Raw genomic sequence first — 27,122 nt, forward strand, 5'->3', positions numbered from 1 at the left:
CTTAATTTCAGGATACAGCTCTCAATATTTCACTTAAACACGATGTTTGCTGTAGATTTTATTTACAGGTCTACTTTATTGAGGTATAACTGACCTACAACATTATATTAGTTTAAGGTGCACATCCTAATGATTCATATTTGTATATATTATGAAATGATCACCACAAAAGTCTGGTTAATACCTGTCACCATACACACAAAAAAATGCTTGATATGATTTCAATCATCTTAAACTGAGACTTGTTTTGTGACCCAACGTGTAATCTATCCTGAAGAATGTTTCATGTGCATTTGAAAAGAATGTATATTCTACTGTTTGGGGATGGAATATTCTGTATATATCTATTAATTCCATATGGTCTAATCTGTCATTCAAAACCAATGTTTCTGTATTAGCTTTTGGTCTGGATGATCTATCCATTGGTGTAAGTGAGGTGTTAAAGTCCTCTACAATTACTGTATTGCAGTCTGTTTCTCCCTTAAGGATTGTTAATATTGACTTTGTATATTAAGGTGCTTTTACGTCGGGTGTATAAATATTTATAAATGTTATATACTCTTGTTGGATTGACCCTTTTATCATTTTGTCCTTTTTTTGTCTTTTTTTTCAAGTCCATTGTGTCTGACACAATAACTACCTCAGTTTTCTTTGAGTTTCCATCTGCATGGAATATCTTTTTCCATCCATTCACTTTCAGACTGTGTATGTCATTACCTTTCAAACGAGTCTCTTATAGGCAACACATATATGGATCTTGTTGGTTTCTTGTTTTAATCAATTCCCCTATTCTGTGCCCCTCATTCAAGGTAACTCTTGACAGGCAAGTACTTATTGCCATCTTGTTAATTATTTTCTAGGGGTTTTGTATTTCCTCTATTCCTTCCTTCTTCTCTTGCTTTCTTCCTTTGTGGTTTGATGACTTTTATAAGCAATATGCTTAGATTCCTTTCTTATCATCTTTTAAGTATCTACTATAGTCTTATGCTTTGCGGTTTCCCATCCAAGTACTAACCAGGCCCGACCCTGCTTAGCTTCCGAGATCAGACGAGATCAGGCGCGTTCAGGGTGGTATGGCTGTAGACTATGCTTTGCGGTTTCCATTAGGATTATATATAACAGCTTATATTTATTTTTTAATGTTTATTTATTTATTTTAAGAGAGAAAGAGCACATGCATGCACAGGGGAAAGGCAGAAAGAGAGGGAGAGAGAGATTCTCAAGCTGACTCCACGCTGTCAGCACAGAGCCCAAAGCAGGGCTCAAACCCATAAACCATGAAATCATGACCTAAGCCAAAATCAAGAGTCTGTCACTTAATTGACTAAGCCACCCAGGCACCCCATAACAAGTTAATTTAGAAAAGTCTATGTTAAGTTGATAACAACTCGTTTGAACATATTCTAATGCTCAACATTTTCATTTCTTCCTCCACCATGCCTTATGTTTTTGTTACCACATTTTATATCTTTTCATCTTGTGTATCTCTTTACCAATTATTATAGTTATGGTTCTTTTTCCACTTTTACTTTTTTTTTAAGGTTTATTCATTTTTGAGACACAGACACAGAGCATGAGAGGGGAGGGGCAGAGAAAGAGGGAGACACAGAATCTGAAGCAGGCTCCAGGCTCTGAGCTGTCAACACAGAGCCCAATGTGGGGCTCGAACTACAAACCGTGAGATCATGACCTGAGCTGAAATTGGGCGCTTAACCGACTGAGTCACACAGGTACCCCTCCACATTTACTTTTAACCATACAAGTTTTGTAAGTAATTAATCCACTACTTTCACTATATCTTTACCCTTGCCAGTGATATTTATACTTTCATATGTTTCTTATTCAAATTAGTGCCTTTTCTTTTCAGCTTAAAGAAGTCCCTTCAATATTTCTTGTAAAGCTATTTTAGTGGTGATAAACTCCTGCATTCTCTGGAAAACTCTCTCTCTCCTTTAATTGTGAGTGATAATTTTGCTGGGTAGAGAATTTTTGCCTGGAAATTTTTTTCTGCCAGCAGTTTCAATATATTGTGTCACTCCCTTTTAGCCCAAAAAGTTTCTAATTTTTTTAAATGTTTATTTATTTTGGATAGAAAGAGACGGAACATAAGCTGGAAAGGGGTAGAGGGTAAGGGGGAGACACAGAATCTGAGCTATCAGCTCTGAGCTATCAGCACAGAACCCAATGTGGGGCTCGAACTCACAAGCCATGAGGCCATGACCTGAGCTGACGTCAGACCCTTAACTGGCTGAGCCACCCAGGAGCCCTAACCTGCAAAGTTTCTACTGAAAAATCTATTGATAGCCATATGGAGGTTACTTTGCATGTAACAAGTTGTTTTCTTCTTACCACTTTTAAAATTCTTACTTTTAATTTTTGACATTTTAATTATAATGTGTCTTAGTGTGGCTTTCTTTGGGTTCATCTTACTTGTAGACATTACTTATTAAAGATGTTAAGTTATATTCCTAGTTTGCTATCCATTTTCATAGGGATTAAGTGTTAATTTTATCAAATGCTTTTCTACATCTACTAAGATGATCATATGATTTTTCTTTATTACATTATCTTATTTTTTTTTAAGTTATTCAAGCCCCCATTCCTACAACTTGCTCATGACATAGTCTCTTTTGTATATACTGCTTGGTCTGTTATTATTTTGTTTAGGATTTTTGCATCCTTAGGACTGCAAAAATCTCTATTCAATTTCCCTACCTTTCAGCCACTGTTTTCTATCGGGCTTTTTACCTTTATAGAATTTTATCATTTACAACTCCACAAATGCTTCATACAGAAAAAGAGTAAAAATACTGAAGTCCCTTCAGTGCACTTTCTCTCTCCAGGATTCTGGACACTCAAGTCCTAACTGCCTTGGTACCTCTTCAATGTCTTCAAATAAGTATTTTCTCCTTATTCTGTTTTTCTAACTCTTCTGTGGGAGAGTTGTTGGCTACTCTATCATTACCAGAGCAAAAACTAATCTTTTATAATCTAAACGAAATCATAATTTTCTTCTCCCCTAAATTTATGAATGCCCAACCCACTGTGTTTATAATAAAACCCATATTCCCTGCTATGGCCTATAAGACCCTAACTGCTCCAGCGGCAGCCTCTCCCTCCATCGTGTCTTACCATTCATTCATTACTCACTCCTCTCCAGCCTCATGTATCTACTTTATGTCCCTCTAACCTCACCAAGTTCATTCCTAAATCAGCGTTCTCACATTTATTTTTCCCGCTCCCTGGAACACCCTGTCCCTGATCTTTGCATAGCTGTCTCACTTTATCATTCCGTTTCAGTTTCAATGTCATCTTCTCACAGAGGCCTTCTTGGGACAATTTATCTAATTTTGTGCCCTGTTTGCCTGGCCCCTGCCCTCCTTAAACAATCTAACCAACATAAAAGAAGGGGTAATAAAATGAAGCCAACAAAAATAAAGTATTAAATTTCCAAAAAGTACAATGCTATTACCATTTCATTTCCACATTCAAAATAAATAAAACAATCAACAAGGAATGTAATATCTTTGGACCAGAACTATGTCTCTATCTTACAATGCAGAGCTTAAGACTATCATCTCTCTTTGGAATGTGACAAACCAGGACTCAAATCATTGCTATGTCACTTTCCAGATGCATGACTTTAAGCAACGATCTCAGCCTCATCTTCCCTAACTATAAAATGGGGATAATGATAGTATCAATTTGATAGTATTGTTGTAATTATATAATGAATGTTATTTTGTATGCAAAGTGCTGAACACAGTGGTTTGGTCATAGAAAGTTCTCTATAAACATGAGCTATTAAGATGACAATCATGATGCTCATGATGATAATGATGATGAAAATAATAATGCTCTATAGCATCTGGTAAAATACAAAATCATTCAATCAAACGCACACACACACATACATACTCACACACAAACAATTATATTTCTACCAAGTGGATGCAACACTTATCACTGCATTAACCGATGTGATAAAGAATTAGTTTGATTTCCCTATTGGGTAAGTTGGTGGCAAGAAAAGCAGACCAAGTCTAGCAAGCCTACTGAAAAACAAGAGAAAGAATTCCAAATTCTTAAGAGAGAGAATCTAACTGGCAAAACACAGTCATATGCCTAGCCCTAAACGAGTCATCACTATCCCAAGTAGCAGGGTTAAATATCACTGTCTCAGCTGCTGAGAGCTCACTTTTATGAATCAGGGGGAAGTTGTTTGGGAGCCCCCAGTCCGCCCAAGCAGTACTACTGGAAGCACAGGGACCCTATCTAAGATAAGCTTTCTCTGAAAGAAGCCATCTTGCTCTACTCTTTGCCCGCCCAGAGCACTAGTGTCCCAGTTATGCACCATTAGCTGCTTGGGAGGGAGTTAATTACAAATTAAATATAATTGAATTGTTGAATCTGCTTTCAAGTCCTCTAAATAGAATAACAACATGCTACCTTGTAGAACCAATTTTGCAAATCAAAGCTAAGTCCCTTTTTTCCGATGATGACAGAAAGTCTTTGTGAGATTTTGAAAATGTAGAGACACATTTCTTAAAAATTTCACAATGCCAGTCAACAAAATTTGGGAGAAAAATCTATTGGAAACTCTGATCCATAGGAGCCATTAAATAAACCTTGCAATGGAATTATAAGATACTCACCGATGCTAATAAAACTTGCGTATTTTGCCATTATTCAAAATCATAATAAAAACCCAGAAATCAAAATTCCTCTCTAGTCCTCTAACACAAACTGTTAGCCACCTTAAAGGCTGGGAAAGAACTACAAAACAAAATTAATGCATTCTATACCAACAGGGAGACTTATCCAGTTACACCGGCCAAAAAGACATCAAAGAAGCTCTAAGTATGGCTGGGCTAGAAAAGGCTAAAATGGATTACAACTGGGAGATGTGTGAGAGTCATGGACATTGGGGAATATCAGCAACAGAAGAAGAATCAGAAGACTCACACGGGAAAGCAGGAGGATTCCCACGTACAATACAATTGGCATCAGTGTATATGCTCCCAGCCCCCTACAATTGCGTCATTATTTTCTGTTGGGAATATTCACTGAATCTGTGCTTCCAAGATAATTTTTGCGCCAGAAAAATTTCATTCAATCCTTGGAAGGCTGACGTAAGTCTTCCAAAGGGTAGGTAGACACCATGGTGTGAAATGTTCTTGGGTCAGACTCTTGGGCCCATGCTCTGGTCAATGATTTACGAGCAATGTGACCTTTGGAGGGGACTATCTTTTGAGGCTCAGTTCTCTCATCTAAAATGAGGATAGTATTTATTTATACCTCCCTTAGGTTGTTGTGAGCATACAATGAGCCAACAAATACAAAAGGCCTATCATGATAATGCCACTTTATGAATATTTGTTGCAATTACCGTTGCTTTTGCTACTCCCCTTCTTTCATTCCATTAATAGATACTTGGTAGATTCATTATAGCTAGCCCTTTTTGCCTTCAGAGCTCCAGAAGAACTACGTTAAAAACACAGACAGCAGGATAAGTCACCAGGTTTGTACGTGACCAATCAGAACATGAAAACGAAATAAAACTATCATTTATCATCCTTCATCATTTTAATTTTAATTCCTCCAAATGAGAGGAAGCACAAAATCTCAGAATAAAAGACAATTCACTATGCTACCGATAGAGGAAAGCAACAGAGGTCCCGTGGATTTGCACGGGGGCACCACTGCACAAACATCCTATGCGCAGCCTAAAGCCAATAAATAAAGCAACAGTGTGGAACACATCCCGCACTTTCGTACTGTGCTCTTTGAATCCTGCTACTTCTTCCACCAGGAATACCTTCCCTTCATTTCTATGTGTTCACAGAGCTACACTTTTTCTGAGCGCAGAAGCAGATCTTCCTTGAGAAAGCTACCCGATCCTCTCAGCTGGAAGCATTAATTGTTTCCTCTCAATTCTAGCATCAAGTTATCTTTGGCTTTCTAATGACACGGTCCACATGGTAACTTAGAAACCTGTATATCCATCCACTACACTTAAGGATTAGACCAGGGACTAGACACAGAGCTGACTCATTTCAGCAGGTGCAAAGTGCCTAATGGATCCGTATACATAATATGCAATTAACGCATGCCTGTAGAATGACTCTATTTGCTACCTTGAGCCAGAAAACCACTCCTGAAATAGTTTATATTGCTCTAACCCCAGCCACATGAAATGGGTTTTTGATAGATAGGAAGGAGGGTGCATATTCAAGAACACAAATTCAGGCAACTAGACATTAATTCATCTATTGACCAACAGATGCGTAGGTAAATAAAATGTGGTATATACATACAAGGGAATATACTGAGCCTTAAAAATGAAGGAAATTTTGATATTTACTACAACCTGGTTGAACCTTTAAGACATGATACTCAATGAAATAAGCCAGTCACAAAAGGAAAAATATTGTATTATTCTACTTATATGAAATTCCTACAGTAATCAAATTTACAGAGGTAGAAAGTAGAATGGTGGTTGCCATGGGCCGCAGGGAGGACGTAATGGGGATTTATTGTTTCACTGGTACAGAGTTTCAGTTGAAGAAGATAAAGAAGTCCTGGGGTGGATGATGGTAATGGTAGCACAACAATGTGAATATACTTAATGCCACAGAACTCTAAAAATGGTTACAATGGTGATTTTTATGTTTTATTTATTTTACCACAGTAAAATAATTTTCATAATTAAAAAATTCTCAACACACACACACACACACACACACCAATCTGTTTAAAAATAGGCAGAGGACTGGAATGCCTAGGTGGCTCAGTCAGTTAAGTGTACAACTCTTGTTATTGGCTCAGGCCATGATCTCGCAGTTGTTGAGATCAAGCCCCACATGGAGCTATGCATTGAGCATTGAGCCTGCTTGGGATTCTCTCTCTCACACCCCCCTCTGCCCTTCCCTCACTTGTGTTCTCTATCTCTCTCTCTCTCACATACACACACACACACAAAGACACACACACACACAATAAATAAATAAACATTTTTAAAAACTGGGCAGAGGACCTGAATGGACATTTTTCCAAAGATAACACCCAGATGGCCACCAGATATATGAAAAAATGCTCAACATCACTTATCATCAGGGAAATGTAAATCAAAACCACAATGAGATATCACCTTACACCAGTTGGAATCACTAAAATCAAAATAAGGAAAAAGCAGTGTTGGTAAGGATGTAGAGAAACAGAAATTCTCATGCACTGCTCGTGGGAATGCAAACTGGTACAGCCACTGTGGGAAACAGTATGGAGGTTCCTCAAAACATTTAAAATTAAAATGCCATATATATGATCCAATAATTTCACTACAGGGTATTAACCTAAAGAAAACAAAAACACTAATTTGAAAAGGTATAGAAAAGATATGTGTGCCTATACATGTTCACTATATAAGATAAAAATGTATAATAGAATATTATGCAGCCATAAGAAAGAATGAGATCTTACCATTTGCAACAACATAGATGGACCTAGAGGGTATTCTGTTAAGTGACATAAGTCAGACTGAGAAAGACAAATACCATATGATTTCACTCATATGTGGAATCTAAAAAACAAAACAAAATAAAACAAAACAAATGAACGCACAAACAAAAAGCAGAATCAGACCTATAAATGCAGAGAACAAACTGACGGTTGTCAGAGGGCAGGGGTCAGGGGATGGGCACAGTGGATGAAGGGGAGGGGGAGATCTAGGCTTTCAGTTACGGAATGAAGAAGTCACAGGAATAAAGGGTAGAACATAGGGAATATAGTCAATGATACTATAAATGTGTTGCATGGTGACAGATGGTAGTTACACTTGAGGTAAGCACAGTGTAACCTATAGAGATATTGAATTGCTACTTTGGACACCTGAAACTAATGCAACACTGTATGCCAACTATACTCAAATAAAATAAATTTTAATAAAATGAATTTTTTTTTATATTTAAGAGAAACTGAAGGACCAGTTACAGCGTGGAGACTATTTAGCTGTGGGGTAAGGAGAGGTAAGAGGGGCACTATGACAGCAGCTATCAATTCAAAGTCTCACTGTGCATAAAAAGGCCCCATCTTTTTCTATACAGGCCCATTAGCATCCCCACATAACCAATGAGGAGAAGCCGCTACCAGTAGAGATTTTGATTTGACATCAGAACTTTCAACAGTACTGTCCAAAGATAGAAGAGATTGTTCTTATAAGTAAAAAGTTCCACTTCACTGGAAGTATTCAAGTACAAATGGAATATTCCTTGGCAGAAATCTTTAGGGAAGCAAGTATTAGATGAAGATTAGACTAACCCAGTGGTTCCTAAAAGCCAGTTAAAAGGCTGACCCCAACCCATGATGAAGTCTTCATTCACTGGCGACAAAATGACAAAAGCAAAGACAAAATCGTGAGGTTTTTATAAAGCTAAATATATTTGATCATTTAAATTATAAGATTATGCCTTCTACTCTTTTAGTATCAAAATGGCCAATCTCTTCTGAAAGACTAGTGAATGATGGTTTTCTCATTCATTTCCTTTTTTGGGGGGCAAAACTAGAAGTTGACAAAATAAAGTCAGTCCTTAATTTTAGGGGGTAATACTTTACTAGTCTCAAAGTCTGAAAATCACTTGGCCAGCTAACTTTTTTTTTAAGTTTATATATTTTCAGAGAGAGAGAGAGATCAAGTGGGGGAGAGGTAGGAGGAGAAGGAGAGAGAGAGAATACCAAGCAGGCTCTGCACTGTCAGCACAGGCCATGATGTGGAGCTTGAACCGACAAACTATGAGATCATGACCTGAGCTGAAATCAAGAGTCAGATGCTTAACGGACTGAGCCAACAAGGTGCCCTAGTATAGGTAACTCTTAAGACTCTTTGAAAATTCCAAGAACTCATGCTAATGGCCAAAAACTGTTATCAAAGCCACTTCTGTTGTTCATTTTACCATATTTCAATTAAATGTATCAGGAAGAGTGCCCCTTCTGAGCACATTTTCCCCAAGGAGTCTGCCTTCCTCAAGGAGTGGCTTGAAATGACAGAGAAATTGAGGAGATTCTTAGACTCTCGAGGATTTCCATTACATGAAAAAAGAGAGAGCTTTGCTTTAGAGATGTTTATCCAAATTCACCACATAGTCAATGGGTGAAATTCCAGATGCCATTGGCCTCTCAATAGATAGGTACATTTTACTGTATAGTTGCATTCAGGAGAGACCATATATATGTATATGAGGCTGTGAGTGTGTGTGTGTGTGTGTGTGTGTGTGTGTGCATGCGTGTGCACAGAGATAAAGGGAATATGAATGGATGGATACAGGCATCATAAGAGGGAAGTGGATGACATATATTTAGAATTAGATTCAAGAATCATTTAATGACCAGCAACTGTAAGACCAGCCTGTGACTATTAGTATCTATCACGAGCAGCAATGGTTGTCTATGACTATTTCTTTCTTTTCCTTTTTTTTTTTGTCACTCATTTTTAAATCAACAGGAAAAATGTGAAAGTACCAAATTATCTTATTGTCAAGAACCAAAGAAAAAGAAAGCATTGATGACACTGCTCCACGCCAAACCCCCGGGGCTTTCTGATTTTGCTACTTATGCTTTCTCCGGCAACATCTCCATTTGGATCCTGCTGAAAACATGTCTCTTTCTGTCACTCACAATCTGTCAAGACAGCATTATCTTCTGCGGTTTAAAAACAGAAACTCCATTTCACTTGGTGGTTGATAAAGACATTTCATTCACATCCCTTAACTAACAATAATTATTCTAATTTACCACACGGAGGCAAGAGAAAAGCATTTACAATCTGCAGTGTCGTTTGCATTGTGGAACACAAGGAGGAGAGGTGGCCCCCCCTTGGGATTAAAAAAAAAATAACTTATTAAGTCAAAAATGGACCGAATAGGAACGTATACTTTCAGTACGTCCTCTCTACATTTCAATCAGTGTAGTGGTTAGGGGTCTGGGCTCCCAAATCACACTTGGGTTCAAAGCCCGACTTTGCCTTTTAATATAACCTTAAGCAAGACGTGTAACCTTTCTAGGTCTCAGAGTTTTCCTCTGTAAAATGGAGGCATGGGTCAATTATCTACCTAATAAGATTAAATTAGATAACAAATTTTAGCAGTTTTTATTACTATTACTACCCTCTTCCTCCTCCTCCAGCTCTTCCCCTCCTCTTCCTCCTCCTCTTCCTTCTTCTCACCTTTTCCATAATCCTCAAACCAATATATTAGTTCAGATTCTTTGGTGATAAGCAGCACAAGTTCTCCTACCTAACTTTAGCAAAGGGGGGTAAGAAATTTACCACATGTGTACAGAATAGCTCCTAAACTCAAAGTAAAACTAAACCAAAGTCAGAAGTCACAGGACCCAGGTCACTAGAAATAATGGACACTCAGTTCTTCAGGCTATCACCATCAGGAAGACTCGGCTGCAAGTCAAGGTACTCAAGATTCAGAATCCCTGGAGAGCAGACCAGAGAGCCTCATCCTGGTCACATGACCACCTATTGGCTGGGGGCGGGCAAAGAGTTTGAGTGACAGCCAATAGGACTGCATGCTGTCTGAAAGTCTGTTCCCCAAGAGAAAACCCACAGGTCCAAAGGAGGGGTAGCGAGATACCTAGCAGTACAAATACCAAATGCCCACCTCATCCTAAGAACCTACTACATCAAGCCCAATTAAGGCTGTCCTCTCTTCTCTCTGTATCAGCCTCTTTTAATATATATTAACCCATGTTATTAACTTTTAAAGTTATTGTTAAAACTCATTTTGAGAAAATAAGTCCCCAGAGCTCTCAAATGCACATGTTCCCTTTTAAAAACGATGCCACTTGTCAAAAAGAAATTATTTTTTTTGAAAACTCTCCTATTAGAATTTCCAGGAAATTCACTGCTTTTATGGTCAAGTTATTTAGCAATGATTTGTGCTGTTAAGCACATGAAGCACTTGCTGGAATAATGTTGCCTAAAGATGACTTAGAGAAGTAGTTGTTCCCTTATAAAGAAATTGTTTTATTTTTTTATGTTCAAGAAGAAGAGATTTATGCTTAGAAATTAGGCTTAGAAGCAAGATTCTGTTTGGATCATTTTTTGTTGTTGTTGATGTTGGGATTTTAGCGAGAAAGGATTAACAATAAAAAGCAGTGGTATAAAATAATAATAATAATAAATGACAAAGAAATATATGACCTACAATTCCATTGAAACTGTCTTCCAGCTTACTAGCTGAACAAAACCCAAACAACGAAAATATTCAGGTTCTGATTAGTTTGGAGTTCCAAACCACTAAGTAGTTTGGTGAAAACATTTCTCATAAAGCCCAAGGCTCCAGAGGCACACAGAACGGAGACAAATGCCAGCTCCACCCTTAGCAGCTGTGGGACTCTGGGCAAGTTACTAATCTGCTGAGACGCATGTCTTGCTCACCTATAAAATGAAGTAAATAAGATGATGGCACATTGTGAGGGCTTATTGAGATAATGCATGGAGTGCGCCTGATGCTCTGTGTGGCACATTGTAAGCACTCAAGGATAATGTTAATATTTATACGCATGAGGGTTGGGGAAGACAGAAAGAGATGGATCTCAACAGGCAGTGAGTTTGTTCCCCAGAGGACATCTGGCAGTGTCTGGAGACATCTGTGGTTGTCAATGGCGGGTGGGGGAGATGACTAAGGGGTGGCGGGTCTTTTGTCATCCAATGCATAGAGTCCAGGGAGAGAGATAAACATTCTACGATGTATAGAGCACAGCCCGCCTACCCCTTGCCCCCCAAAAGAATGATTCAGAACAAAATGTCAATATGCCAAGGTTGAGAAACAGGAGAGGGAAAGAGAGGGAAGCAACGGGACATAATGCACGGCCTGTAAAGGATTTGGGAGAGGATGTACATTCGGAGCCAGGACAGGAGGGGGAATGAGAGCCGCAGATTTAGAATTACGTTGACTGGGTTTCTGCCACACAGAAGCTCATGAGTAAAGAGCTTGGAGCCTCGGGATCCTTGTTTGTAAAATGCACATGAAACCATCTACCTCACAAGGCTGTCAGCAGGAATGACCGAATCGTTATGGATGCCCACTGTACCACCAGGGTGTGTATCCTTTAACTACTGGCCCCAATTGTTAGGTGCTTAACAAGTAAACGGTTACTATTCTTGTTACAGGGTGGACCAATTGCCAGGTCTGGACTCTGACCTGGCAAGTTGGAGACCCTTGGAAGGGTCTCCTTCTCCTCCTATAACATATATAACATATATACATATATATATATTATATACACACACACACATACATGTGCATGTGTATGTAGTTTTCTCTGAAGAGGGTCCAACACCAGTTAAAGACCACTGGGTTAGAGTATACAGACAGTCCCTAACTTACCATGGTTCCACTTGTAATTTTCCGACTTTACATGGGTGAGAAAGTGATACATAGGAGAAAGTGTACTTCAAATTCTGAATTTGGATCTCTTCCCAGGGTTGGCCATATGCATAAGATCCTCCGTTGTGATGTGGGGCAGTGGCATCCAGGCTCCCAGGCGGCCCCGCAGTCACAAGAGTCAACAACCAGCACACTCACAATCATCCTGTACCCACACAACCATGCCGTTTTTCACTTGCAGTACAGTACTCAATAAATTACATGAGGTGTTCAAAACTAGGCTGGGTGTTAGAGGAGTCTGAGCATGTGAAGGTGGGCGGGGCTAAACTCTGATGTTGAGTCGGTGAGGTCATTTACATGCATTTTCAACTTACAATACAGTCAGCTTAGGGGGTGGGTTTATCAGGACACAAGCCCATTGTGAGCCAAGGAAGATCTGTACATTTTTTCAATAGAAAATAATAACCAAGATGCAAAATTTCTGAAGAGACCACTGTAATGCTAAAGAGACAGTACTTGGGACTAATAACTCTGATGTGGGAATCTGCATTCAGCCTCTGTGCCTACTGGCAGCGCGGTCTGGGAGAGCAATCAGAAACATAACCTCTTTGAGTCTCACCTGGCAGGGTGGAGTGCTCACAATATGCACCTAAAAGCATCTCGTGAGGAGTAAAATGAGACTATGTCTGTAAGGCAAGGTTAGCCCAGCTCTCAGCACACAGTACCTGCTCTCTAAGTCAGCTTGCATGGTGCTGGTTTTGCAGAGATTATGACGGCTTGAGCCTTGAGCCTTCTCGAACTCCATAGGATACACACTATCAGAAAAACTGCAGGGATTCTCTACTACCAGCCCGGCCGCAGGACTCTGATTCTGGTGCATCCTCTATAATAATATCTGTACTACATCAGAAAGTGGACAGGAGAAGTAGCTACAAATGTGACCACAAAGCCTGCTGTAACATGTGAAAGGCTCATTCAAACTTTCCTCCTCTGTAATCCCCCCAGGGGACTCCCCTGGGATTTCCAGAAAAGCTTCCCCCCTGCCCACGAATGTATCCAGGGATGTGCCAGTGAGCGCATTAGACAGCAAAACAACCTAAAATTCTTCCTCATCCACCCATTTCCCCAACCTCCGAGTAGCTGCTTAAAAACAACAAAACAAAAGCACAAAAACTGTCACCCGGGGGGGTGCCTGGGTGGCTTAGTCGGTTAAGCGTCCGACTTTCGCTTAGGTCATGATCTCGCGGTTCGTGGGTTCGAGCCCCGCGTCGGGCTCTGTGCTGACTGCCAGCTCAGAGCCTGGAGCCTGTTTCAGTCTGTGACTCCCTCTCTCTCTGACCCTCCCCTGCTCACTCTCTCTCTCTCTCTCTCTTAGAAATAAATAAAAACATTTAAAAAAAAAATCTGTCACCCGGTCAGCCTCTCATTCTACAGCACCCCCACTCAGATCCCTCATTGCCAACGTGCTTCCTTCCTGCTACTACATTTATTGTGCTTATGACACGTGTCCCCTCTCTTCAGATTAAATTCTTATAAAGTAGATTCTGGCCTGAATGCCCTTCTCAGTTTTGAAGCAATGCCCTGGCATTTTGGTTCATAAATTCTCCATCTCATTCCACAGGGAAGCCCACCACAAGAAATTCCTCCATCCTTAGGTGGGTGCCCACTTAACCTTCTTCCAGAGGCTGCAGGGAGATAAACCTCCATGCTCTCCTTACCCCAGGACAGCACTGAAGAAACAAAGCCTTCATCTGCTCTCTACCTGGCTTGCAGGGCAAAATCAGTATTAATCAGAGGTGCCCTTTTTGCTACTGACAGATAAAGTAGATGTGCTCATAACCAAGAGCTTCTTGCCAAACCCTTAGGGCTTTAAATCTTTTCCAAATAAACTGCAATTTGTAAAGAAACCCCCTAAATGATGTTGTGCAGGGAAGTTAAAGCAGGCACAGAAGGATGGAGTAACATTTTACCATCTGCCTGTGATAATAATAATGCCTCCGCCTTGCAAAATGTCTAATTGATCGTGCAACGGGAGCACAAAGATCCAGCCATAATCTAACAGAGATTATTCCAGAATGATACCTTTACAGAGGAAGAGCACTAAGGTCAGTGCTCCTAAGAACCACTTTTGAGCATTAGGAAGTTCCAGGTGGCAGAAGGCTAAGAGCCTTGGGACATAGGTGGGCAAGATCGAACCAATTCACTTTATTATAGTTGCTTAGAGCAATGTCAAGCTGGGGTGAACAAAGAAGTTTAGGACAGTGTTCCCACTGGCAGGAGAGAAAATGCCTTCAAGTGGTACGGCTGGACCCCTGTCCCAGTTTCCTGGGGAGGAAGCCTGGCCTGTTTTTCTCCCCACAGAGTCGAGCCAGAGGGCTTTATTCTGAGGGAGTCCTGTTTTTTCACAAAAGCAGGGCTCAGGCCTGCACTGAAGGGCTTGGGAAGAGTGAGCTGGAAAAAGCAGGTTTCATTTCACAAGTTTCTTAAACCACCTTCTCCACAGAAAGGACCCAGACAGGCATTCCTGACCTGCGCCGAATGGGAATTGATGGCTCAGCTGGCTGCCTCATGCTCAGGGCCACATAATCAAAAGGCCACCAACCAATATTAAAAAGTTAAAGGACAATCTAGTTTTTAAAAACTATTATGGATATTATTTCTCTATCTATACAGTATATCTGATATATGCACAATATAGTTCATATATAGTTTTATATATAGATACGTGTTAGGTTTCTTGGTTCTGATTAAGTATCAAAGCTCAGGGGAAAAATCTCATCTTTTTTTTAAACTAAGGGATAAGGAGCTTAATATCACCTATTGATAACTGATCATAAATAGTCTCCCTCTGCTGACGGGGAAACCTATTTTTCAGTCTGTAGATTACATTTATACTTCATTATTTTAATGTATGAAATAATGTGGCCTTATTTTTATCATGTATGTGTCCTTAGGATCAATACTGTCTACATCTTTGTACTTGCATCTATATATCATTATTCTATGGCAAATGATGCTGGTTTTCCATTCGTGGTGGTGGCTCACAAATCCTGTTTTAAATAAATTAATTTCAATAAACAGAAGTGAGTCAATTTAGGAGCACCTGAGTGGCTTAGTCAGTTAGAGTCTGGCTTCGGCCCAGGTCATGATCTCATGGTTCATGAGTTCAAGCCCCATGTTGGGCTCTGTGCTGACAGCTCAGAGCCTGGAACCTGCTTCAAATTCTATATCTCCCTCTCTCTCTGCCCCTCCCCTGCTTCAGCTCTGTCTCTCTCAAAAATAAATAAACATTTTAAAAAGAGAAGTGAGTCTATTTAAAGGAAAATATTACAATAACAATCATCAAAGTGCTCTGAGGACTCGGTGCAAAGCAACGAAGTGTGGGGTCTGCTCTCCCTTAACCCTGGCTCTTCCTCGCCACAAACCGCCTACCTTTCCTCAAAAACATGGGTTTGGGTGTGCAGGCTCTGAGACTACCGTTTCTTCTTTACCTAGAAGAAGGGATCTTCACATCCAGCTTGTGAACATGTTTGGGAAAAGGGCGTCCGTGCTGAGGTCAGGTTCTCTCTTACTGAAGATTAACAGGAAAAAAACAAAACAATGAATCCATCTGAAGGCCCTTCCAGACTCTCCCAATTTTGGGGTTTTAACAATGGCATAAGGCAGCCAAATCTCCCAAGTACCCAGAGGTTTGTTCTTTTTGCCTTTTCCAAAGGCCTTGAATGGCTCTGCATGAAAATGTTCCAATTTACCAGATAGAAGGCAAGACTTCCCATATGGAGACGTCTTCGTGTTTTCTTTTTAGCTTTGGAATCCCCAACTTATTAGCATTGTATCCGTGGGCAAGTCATCTTGAGCCTGAATTTCTGCACCTAACAAATGAGGATCTACTTCCCAAGGGAGAAAATGAGCATCAGGCCTGTAGCCTAGGGTTAGGCACACAGAGGCACTCATGAAGAGCTATTATGATGATTATTGCTCTAATTATTAACAATGCTCATGAAGCCATTTAGCTATAGCAATTTTTATTCTAATGGGTGCTTCCTGCCTTTAAAACAGTGCTGTTACCTCAGTAATCGTTTACCTTAATTCTGGGCTACAACTTAAGGCTTCTTCAAGCATCTTTCATTCAATACATACTTCTTAGAGCCACTGTTATGGGCACTGGGGAAGCAGCACTGAACTATGCAGAGCAAAGCCCTTGCCCGGCTCATGCTCTGGTGGGGGAAACTACACATAATACATGAATGTCAATTACAGTACATTTGGCAGTGATGAATGCTAGAGGGAAAAAAAAGTGGATTTTGACCTGGCAAAGGCCTTGCCCATTAACGGTAAAGGCCCTATCTCTCCCGGAGCACTTGGGCTTTGTATCATGTAACTCATCAAGACCTTTACATGTTAGTCTGATCTTTGGACCAGTGGCCCCCTTGGTGTGATTTGAGGGCATGCGCTCAAAAAGTAAAAAGGAAAAATACTTCCTCTGCTTACTTGCTGATGTCTAAAATCTCTCCAAGAGGGGAGAGACAAGACAAAAAGGTATTTGGTGGTTTATTTTGTTTTGTACTTTGGTTTGTGGGTTGGCTTTTTTTTTTTTTTTTTTTTTTTTTTTGGTGGCAGCCAAGCTAGGCTATCAAACACTAGGCACGCATGGGATGCCACTCCTAGTCTATGGAATGACAGGTATGACCTTTTTCTCTTTCCTGCTGAGCCTGGAACCAGCTTCACAAACTTTCCCAGCACAGCTTTCTAGGCTACACTGTCGGTGATTCCAGTTAGCGTACGAGTGAAATCCATGTGTCATCAGAGAGTCCGAGGCTAGTCCCAGATAGCCTGGGGCAGGTATCATACTGACTTAAAATCACACAAAGTACTAAGTGACTGGCCGTCTCCCAAGAGGACATTTTATCAGGGGGTGAGGAATAGCTAAGAGGAAATGTCGTAAGTGTATGCGGGTGGGAGATGCACACAGGAGAGGGAAGCACATACTTCACCCCCACCTGCATTTGTGTCTAAATACATGTCACAGGCATGTGTTTCCTGTATTCCATGCACCCTCTGATTTGCAGGAACAACCTCCATCATTTGCCTGTATCTTTCACACAGACACACAGCTGCGCCCACAAATTACAGTGTTCCCAAAAGGCAGCTCTGTTCTTCAATTGTACAGGCCAACCACGCTGGCGCTCATCAGCACGTCCTTGCAGTTGGGCCTCTATTTTTTTTAATGTTTATTTATTTATTTATTGAGAGAACAAGAGAGTGAGCAGGGGAGGGGGCAGAGAGAGAGAGAGAAAAAGAGGAGAGAGAGAAAGAGAGAATCCCAAGCAGAGTTCAAGCTCAGCATAGAGCCCCACACAGGGCTCAATCCCACGAACACAAGATCAGGACCTAATCCGATATCAAGAGTCAAATGCTCAAGCAACTGAGCCACCCAGGCACCCCTCAGCTGGACCGTTAAAAGATTATCAGAATCCAACCATCCAGCCATTTTTTGCCACCTCCACCTCCACTTCCCCAATCAAGCTGCCACCTTGTCTGGGCTGGATGGTTGCGATCATTCCCTAAGAGTCTCAGCTTCTGCCTGTACTCTTATACTGTCTGTTCCCACTCAGGAACCTCTTAAACCTAAGTCAGATCACATCCTCCTCTGGCCAAAAATCTGTGTCTTCTCAACTCACCCAGAGGAAAATACTATAGGGTCCCTCCTGCTCTTGTCCCTAATTATCTCTCAGGCCTCTGCAACCATCACTCTTTCCTCCAACCCCACAGGCCTCCTTGCTCCTCCAATGGATCTACTATGTTTCTATCTCAGGACCTTTGCACCTGCTATTTCCACTACCCGGAAAGCTTTTCCTCTGGGGAGTCATACGGCTGCTCGTCACATCTTTGCACATTGCTGAAGTCACACCTGGGATGTAACCCTGAAAGGCCCTCCTACATCACCCTATCTAAAAGCGCACAGAAGCCAGCCTCACATCCATTCCCTCACTTGCTTTTTCTCGCCCTTCTTGATAATTCCTCATGGCCCTTAACACTACCTGGCATAATCTTCCTCCCTCCCTTCCTTCTTTCTTTCCTTCCTTCCTCCTTCCTTCTTTCCTTGTGTCCTTCCTTCACTATCGACCCCAGGAGACGAGAGGCTCCATCAGAATCAGGGTACAGTCTGTTCTGTTCATTTTTGTGCCTAGAATAGGGCCAGGCCCCAAGCCGGCCCTCCAACTGCCTTGATTAAAACTCAGTCACCACAGAGAACTGGCACCACATTGCAAAGGAAGCAACTGCCGCCCCTACAAAATGCAACAGCTTTGCTTGACTGGCTCCAGCTCAATCTCCCGTAACAGTGGGGGATCAAGGTCTAAACTCATAATGACAGTGCTGGGGTGACAAGAAGTGAAAGTCCCTTCCCGTCAAGGAAAGCTAGATGTTATCAAATGCTGGATTTGCACAGCGGCATGTAGGTTTTATGGCTATAACGCAACATTCTTAGTTCTTAAGTTCTTTCTAGGAAAAACCTTTGATTTGCCGGTCTGAGAGTCTTGATAGTATCTATGCCCCTCCCTCAACAAACATTTTACCCTCTAATTTTGATAACACAAGGGTTATTAACTATTAACTCTTAATTAGCTCTTAATGCAGCTATTATGTTACTGCAGAAGAGGCTATAGACATGCAAGGATTTAGCATACTCTCAAACGTGTTCCTCATCGGAACTGAGAGCTCTAAAGGAGAGATGGTCCTGATCAAACCATTGACCCAATATAAGCCTTAGCCCCTTTAATCTCTAAGATAAATGGCGACACCAGGCTACCTCTAGCATGTGTTCTAAAGTATATATTCTATGAGGCAGACAGCAGGATCCAAATCCAAGGGACGTGGGATTTGCAGTTTGAGATCTGGCTCTTTCTCTTATTAGCCAGACTGAATCACAATTATTTTTTCATCTAAAAAACATCACTAGAAAGACCCACCTTTACCTCTGTCATCTTTTAATCTCCTAAACTGTACATTTGGAGGATAACCCAAAACAGGACTGTAGGGCCAGGGATCCCCATCTGCTGTGTTCACCAGGTAGAACAGAGTGTCTGACACATTACAGGCATTCATATGCATTGGCCAGATAATGGAAAGAATATATGAATAAACAGAACAAAGAAATAATTCCCTACCTCTCTGGTTGCCAGGACTATTACTGAATAAAATGCAGTAATGTATGTTGTAAGGATTTACAAAAGCAGTGTATGTTGAAAGAGCTTTTTAAGTTCTAAAGTGATACAAATGTTAATAATTGCCATCATAGATCTACTTTCTATTTGCCCAGTTCAGCCTAGCTTGTCTTATTATTTAACGCCAACATGACTGGAACTGGAAAGAAACCAATACTTATTAAGGCTTTACTCTGTCCTAGAGATATATATGTATAATATGTGTCTTTTACCTTTAGAACTAACCCTGTTTCAAATTTAGTCGTAAGTCCTAGCCAGAAACTACATCAAAACTGAACTCGCAAATCAGTCAACAGTCACTTAGCACTTATTACCGGCTGGCCGATACACAGTGTTTTACAGGCACAAGCTCATGCAATTTTTAAAGGTACATGTCTTTTTTTTTCTTTTAGTTTTATTGAGATATAATTGACATACAACACTGGGTAAGTTTAAGGAGTACAGCAAGCATAATGACTGGATTTACACATATTGTAAAACGATTAATACCATAAATTTACTTATTTATCACCTCATATAGGTCCAAAAAAGAGGGGGAAATGGTTTTTTCTTCATGAGGAAAACTTTCAGGATGTCCTGTCCAGTGTGCAGACAGCAGTGTACAGTCATCGTGTTGTTCGTTACATCCCCATTCAGGTGGGTTCTTCAAGGTAGCTACTGCTCCTGCCCCCATTTAACAGATGAGGAAACAGAGACTCAGACGTTAAGTAAGTTGCCCCACGTCCACCGTTAGCAGGTGGCAGAGTCAAGATTTGACTGTTTGACTCCAAGCCCACAGTCTTCGGGGTGTAAAAAGCAGGGAGGCATATGAAGCTATCACAGACCACGTGCTAGGCCATGTTGGTGCTTTGCTTTCTGTTCAAGGAAGAGCTGCTGTAGCACTGGATCAGCACTGCCTTAATTTCTTTTCTCCAAAGTGAAATCTATGCCTAGGAGTAAGGAGAAGGAGAACATACTCCTAGATTCCCGTTCATCTTCCTGCGGTCCCCTCACCATGCTGTCATCACCTGCAAGGCCGGTCTGTGACCAGGAAGGCCAATGAGAACAGATGTGCCTGACAAATCTCAGGTCCCTTTCAGTTACCCAAGAACTACTGAAATTTCTGGTCATTTCTCTGCCCGTTCAGGGCAAACATGTCCACTTCGGTAGTTATGACCATCAGCTGGCCCGATTCACAAGCAGTTCCTAATTAAGTAAGACTATCGAATGCTGTGAGATATGGAATCTCTTGCTGCTAAATTGCACACGGGCTGAAAGCAATGAGAATGTGTTTAGATATGCACGGTGCTTTATATTCAGGGACCAGCAGTTACCAGACACTGAAACCAATCATCATTAGGACAGCCCTGTCTTGGCTGGCAGAGAATAAAGGTCCCCACACAGAGCTACCTGCCCAGACTAATGGTCAAGAAGCTGATGAGGCATTAATGAGACTATGAATCAAAATTTACCAAACAAACAATGGCCCCCGACGGCCTTGGCTTCTAGTTATTTCCATGTGACATTATCTTGGAGCTAACTGTAGAACAAGATGACTGCGTTTGGATGTCTTCGTGAGTGGCCTATCCTTGAAGGATTCTTCCGAACAACCATTCCAAACTCACTTCTTTGTAGAAAAAATAACGAGGCTCAAAGGATCAGATTATAGAATATAAAATCCAGATACTGATAAAAGTCAACTATATGAGCTGCTTTACACTAAATATATTTGTTTCTATGGTTCTTTCTCTGGGAAAATTAATCATATGTTATCAAGAGCTATCATCTACTGAGTACTTAGTATATACTGGGCACCTGCTGTGAGTCTTGCATACATTGGCTGCACTTACCTAGTCTGCGGTAACTTGAGAAACAGGTCATTTCCTTGTCCTCTGTTCTCAGAGGACCAAGTACTGCCCCCCATCATTAAGCCTTTCACAAAGTCACTTGCGTGGTTGATATCTCTGTCTTGAATTGAAATGTAAACTCCACTACCGCGAGGACCATGTCTATTTTGGTTCCCCATTTTAACCGCAGCTACTAGCATAGCACATGACCTCTAACAGATCCTCAACAAACATTTGACGAATAAATGCTCGCAGCATGTAGAGGTGCCGACACATCCCAGGATGATGCAGTTCATAAGGAGCAGAGTGACGATTTGAACTCAGATTCCAGAGCCTGAGCTTCTAACCTGCAGCACCTGCTCTCTCTCTCGCTCTCTCTCTTTCTGGGCTGCATCAAAACACATCAAACAAGGAACAGACAGGAGCGATTCTAATTATCACCACAGTCTTGTGCAGGCATTAAAAAGCAAAAGGGAGAGGGGGTTCCTCTATGGTGGTTGAGGTATACTAAAGACTCATCATGGAATAATGAGAGAAATTTTAAGAATACAGTGAAATCATGCTCCACCTTTCCTCATGGTCTCTCTCCATTTTCCATTTGTATTGTTTCAAGTTTGCTATTATTATCACTGAACATTTTAAACACAACTCTATTTGTGCCTGCCGGTGGCTATTCTCAGTCCTCTATGAACTCAGCAATAAGTACTTTCCTATCTAGCTGATGGGTGTAAAAGGGGAAGGTAAACGTGCAACTCTGAGCTGGTGCCTGGTACATACAAGATGCATATTATTGTTAACAACATTTATCCTCATCACTATTTGTCCTACTGTGATTCCTAGCCGCTAGAAGATGGAGATTTGGGGTCAGTCAGACTTGGAGTCTAATCCAGCTCAGCCAGCTGTTTCTGTGAGGCACTGGCCAAGCTACGTAACCTTGACGTGTTTCTCATCTATAAAATAGGGATAATAGTACTACCTACCTCACAATAATTCCATAGCACAGAGGGGAAAAAATCCAGCAACACTGTATGTTTTTATCGTCTTCCTCATCATCACTATTCAGCTAGCTGTGAGCAGTAAGAGTCTTGCCTCGAACCCTGGAAATAAGACTTTCGGTACCTGTCTTGTTATTGCAAATCATAGGAAGTGGGTTTTATTTCAGGTGTTTCTCCCCACCCCCAACGAGTACTCCCATCCCTTTCTCAGCCACTGACGGCTCTCCTGGTCTCAGCAAAGCATGGAACATGCCCTCACCCCTACCCTGGTGGAGAGATCCAGATTTGAGATCATTAGACCAGAGACTCTCTGCCTACAGTAACTTCCCGATGCATCTAACACGCATCTAACTCCTTTGCTTGCCATTCAAGGCTCAATATCATTTGGTGCAAAGAACTTTGTGGTTGGCACCAGGGCTAAAAGATGCTTTTTTTCGCTTAAGAACCATAATTAAACCCATAGACTCATGGGAATATGCCAATATACTCTCTCCCTTCTCATCCATGTGTGGATGGCTGAACTGTTATCTGTACTCATTTTTTCAGAACTAACTGTGGAGACAGGTTCTAAGTGCTGGGGATACAACCATGAGAAAGAACACTTGGCATCATGTAACCTGCAGCCTAGCAGGAGAGACAGATGGTAATTAAATGGTGCTGTCGGGGATAAAAATATATAAATACAATTGGAAGTAAGTGGAAAACAAAGTAACCATTCTTAGACCAGCAGACAGAAAGCAGAAACGTGGCACCCGGCCAGTGGCTAGGAGCTTACCAAGCAAAGACGAAACACTGTGTCCAGCGAGAGGCTGAAACCCTGAGAAGGAGGCCTGGTTGCAGAGCAAGGAGGAGGGGTGCACCAGGAGGCTGCAGAATCAGGCGGAGACCTGCTATTTGGCGGAAGGAAGAGGAGGGAGATGATGGTAGCTAGACATGGAGGGGTGATGGTGGGAAGGAAAGGAAAAGAACAGATTGCAGAGTATTCAGGAGATAAAATAGAATACTCTGCTGATAGAATGGACTGGGAGAAGAAGGCATGGCAGGCAGGGTGGGGGCAAGGCACGTACCCAGAATGACTCCTAAGGTTGTGGGATGTGTAAATAGACAGATGGAGGTGGCATTTACTCATCTAGGAATTAGTAGAGGGCCTGCAGCTCAGGGGAAAAGTCTGAGCTGGTCATTGAGGCTTGTAGGAAGGAATAGAGCCTGGGAAGAAGAGGGTCTGGGAGCACAGAATAAAGAGAAAGATAATCCATTATTAATATGAAAGATGCATGAATGAAGCAATCACAGAATTCCACAAGCCAAGAGCCAGGCATTTTCCTTCAGGACCAAGACCACCTCCCAAACAGCCAAATGACCCCGTACATCAAACCAACTCATGGCCACTTTAGAATTCTACCAGCCGCCCCAAATCAGGGGCATAATATTGTTAACACCCTCCTCCCCGACCCCCACCTAAAAATGCTAACAACGTGAAAGGGGGTGATTGAGTGCAATTCTGGAATTTCCTTCCAGAAACATTTACAACAGGTAAATGTTCCACCAATTTTTCTAGTGTTCCTGAAACATTTCCAGGGAAGTCTCCAAAATAACAGAAGAGAATGATCCTAGGGTCCTGGCTGGGTGCAATCCTAAGCTTACCTCTACAAATGAAAACCATTTATGAAGCCTCGTCAAAAATTCATGCAAGTTTTGCATGAGGCTGCATAATATAATTGGGTTGCTTTTAATACATACATGCACACTTTTAATTCCCCCAAATACTGAACCAAAAGCCATGTGCTACAAATGTGCCTCAATTAGCCTCTGACTTTGGGGATGCCCTTGTCTAGAGCTTTCCACGCAGTGTGGACCTCATTATCTAAGTTGAGAACCATGAAATTAATCTGAGATGGACTAGGGAGGTTTTTCCTTGGAGCAGGGGACTAGAGTCACGACCTCTGGAAGTCACTCTTCACGCCTCCAAATCCTATAATATGTGTTAATAATAATACTGATGTTAAATCACACCAAGTGGTTTTTAAATTCATTTGCATGAGAGGTAGGTACTATGATACATAGTAGGTACATAGGTACTATGGGTTAGGCCCCATTTTAAAGAGGAGGAAACTGAAGTACTCAGAGAGGTGAAGTACATTTCCAAAAGGTCAATATCCCACGAGTGTGGACCTTAATGTGAACCCAGACAGTCCATGTCCATGACAACTACTAACCTCTTGTGCTGTACCTGAGCAGCACTCTCACATCACTATTCTCACTGAGGGTTTATATTTGGTGGTACTCAAGAATAAAAACCAAAACGACATGCTTCAAAACTAGGTGGAGGGGGGGAGCTTTATCTTTCCATAATTTATTTAACTGAAAAAATATCAGTGTGCAAATTGGACATTTTTGGTACATAAAGTCAAGTGTTACTAATTAAGTAAATGAGTGATGAATCATAATATCAACACTAGTCATTAAACAAAATTGCATTTAAATTAGATTTACCAGATAGTTTACAGTTCAAAAAATATAATGAGCCAACTCTAAGGAAAGCTTCCTATAATATTACCCTTAACGCCTATATGACCATGGATTCTCTTGTATTATTTTAAAAGCTGAATCCAAATATAAAATGGGAGAGTAAAGTCTGTGATGCTTTTGGTCCTTGTCAACATTTCTATAGAGTGACAACATCTTTTAAGCCACACGAGACATGATTTAATTCACCCAAGAGAGGTCACCTTGCTGGAGGGGCAGGTGCCTTCTGTTTAAATTCAGTTTACTCAATCAAATGTACCACCGAATGGAAAATGGGGTAGATCCATTCCTGTCCTGAAATTCTCCCTATGTTAACTAAAATCACCTTACTTTTGTAGCAAATGAGCCATGAGATACAATGCCAGAAATTGATTTGGAAGAGTAAGTACATAGTCTGAAAAAGACCGTCTGTATGTTTTGTAATAAAGTCCCTGGACAGCCCAGGATGTCACAGAGAGATGTAAGAGGGCGTAAGAATGCAAACGGCGACATGAAATACCATACAAAAAGACAGAATGCATTGGCACTAAAATAGACACTTATTCTTCTGCAAATATACACACTGAATGTTAATTTTATCTGATGGGTAGTTGTAAGGTGACCTCGGTGAATGTCATCTCCTGTGAGCTCTTGTCCTTGACCTAGCTGGGTAGGTCCTCAGTCCCCAGTGCAGCTCCCTATTACTGCCTTCGTAGAACTTTTCAAAAGCTTTAATCATTTCCTCTTTGTTTTCCCACTTGCTAATTGTCATGTGACTCCTTTGTCTCTCAGGTTCTTGATGGAACCAGCCGTGCCTAGCTCGGTGCCTGGCATCAGTCCAGACATTCTACAATATATTTGCTGAATGAGTGAACAAAACGATGAACGGCCAACAGGATGCAGCGCTCCTTTGAATTCATTTTTACAAATCAGATTCGATTTTGTTTCATTAGATACTTTGATTTACTGGCATTTTCTGAAATTACATTGGGTTCTCATTAGTAAGGAGAAACTGATTCTATCTTCAGGGAGGAGGAGGGAAAAACTTTCAGTCACTTGTTCCAAAGGTCTCTCAAAATGATGTTGTAGTATAATTTGGTTTGAAAGCAAGGTCCAACGTTTTATTACCTCCAAATTTATTCAGAAAAGCTGAAGGCCCGTGATAAGGCTCATTAAGTCGCTGAAAGACCTATCTTCACATGCCTTTCACACAAAAGGTCTCAACTTAATGCCAGGTAATTACCGTTCATTTTCCCCTGGTTATTTCTATTTCCTGAAGATTCTCAGGGAAGTTGGCCTCAGTGGACACTCCCTGCAGTCCGAGACGTGAGCACAGCAAGAACGGGCCATGTTTACTGGAGGATCTTTTAAAGCCGCAACTAAGGAAAGAGGATTCTGACTCTAGGGCCTAGAATTTAAACCTGGATCATCTACTAGCCAACCTTTTTCCAGAATCAAGGCCAAGAAAAACAAGCTCCTGGCAGCAGTTAAACTGGCTGCTGTCTACACGCTAAATAGACCACTTTTCACAGCACCTGCTCCACACCTATACAACTATGGGTATGGGCTCCGGCTCTAGATTACTTTGGCTCAACCCTCAACGACAACACTTTCCAGTTTGTGACTCGGGGTCAGTAACTTATAGTCACTGTGTGTCAATTTCCTCATTCATAAAATAGGGCTCATTGTCCCTACTGCAGGGTCATTTTGAGAATTAAATGCGAAGCACATAGAATGATATCTTGCACATGCTAAGTGCTCAATAATGTTATTTACGTACCAAGATTAACTAGCGTGAACACCACCATCATCTCTGATATCCCATTTACCAGCAGGATGTATCCCTGTTATTTATGATAAATTTGGTCCTAGCCCCAATGGACCCATCAATGGTACTAGAAGAAAATTTCATTATTTGTGAAACAGCACACTAGAGGGTGAAGGCTAACCAGGGAAACCCCTCTGCTGGGTGTCTTCATTTCAGTTTGGCAGGGCATACTGGTACATAGCCCCCTTGGGGCTCACTGAAGTCACCAACCCCGAATGTATACCTACTTTTATTTTCAATCAACTGATGGCAACAATTCATCGGTCTCCACTGAAGTGATCTTGCTTATGGACTTCTGTCCCAGTGGGCTCTCCTCCCTCCAGCAGTGTCCATGGGTGACCACCAGCCAG

At 41.3% G+C, this 27,122-nt stretch overlaps 1 protein-coding gene across 3 annotated transcripts in view; it reads right to left on the reverse strand.

Moving 5' to 3' along the window:
- Positions 1-27,122, reverse strand: part of FHIT (fragile histidine triad diadenosine triphosphatase) — a 1,396,599-nt gene that overhangs the window by 1,252,939 nt on the left and 116,538 nt on the right. The gene's annotated exons all lie outside the window — the stretch shown is intronic.

Source organism: Crocuta crocuta, unplaced genomic scaffold (assembly GCF_008692635.1).
Source record: "Crocuta crocuta isolate KB4526 unplaced genomic scaffold, BGI_CrCroc_1.0 scaffold213, whole genome shotgun sequence".
Classification (NCBI taxonomy): domain Eukaryota; kingdom Metazoa; phylum Chordata; class Mammalia; order Carnivora; family Hyaenidae; genus Crocuta; species Crocuta crocuta.